This window comes from Austrofundulus limnaeus, unplaced genomic scaffold (assembly GCF_001266775.1).
Source record: "Austrofundulus limnaeus strain Quisiro unplaced genomic scaffold, Austrofundulus_limnaeus-1.0 Scaffold99, whole genome shotgun sequence".
NCBI lineage: Eukaryota > Metazoa > Chordata > Actinopteri > Cyprinodontiformes > Rivulidae > Austrofundulus > Austrofundulus limnaeus.
This window is the reverse complement of record NW_013952501.1, coordinates 240,006-240,359: the sequence shown is the minus strand read 5'-3', so window position 1 is coordinate 240,359 and position 354 is coordinate 240,006.

The following is a 354-nucleotide window of genomic DNA, read 5'->3' as shown; positions in this document are numbered from 1 at the left end:
CACACACACACACACACACACACACACACACACACACACACACACACAACCCATTGTGATTAATGGGTTTTTGACTAAACCAACGAGAAGACTCAGCCCTCTTTGGAGCTCCATAACTAAAACACAACATTCCAGTAAAACATCATTCATTGTTTAAACTTGACCCAGCAAGTTGGACATTTTACAGCTGAACTGCATCGTTTTTACACAGTCACAGATTAAGTTTCATAAATTTTACAGAATTTGCCACAGAATGTAAAACAGATCATAATTTACGCACCAATTTTGGAGTTGCCAATTTTTTTTTTTTTTTTACTTTTGCAAACAAATTCTTCTTACCCCCAAAATGTTTTT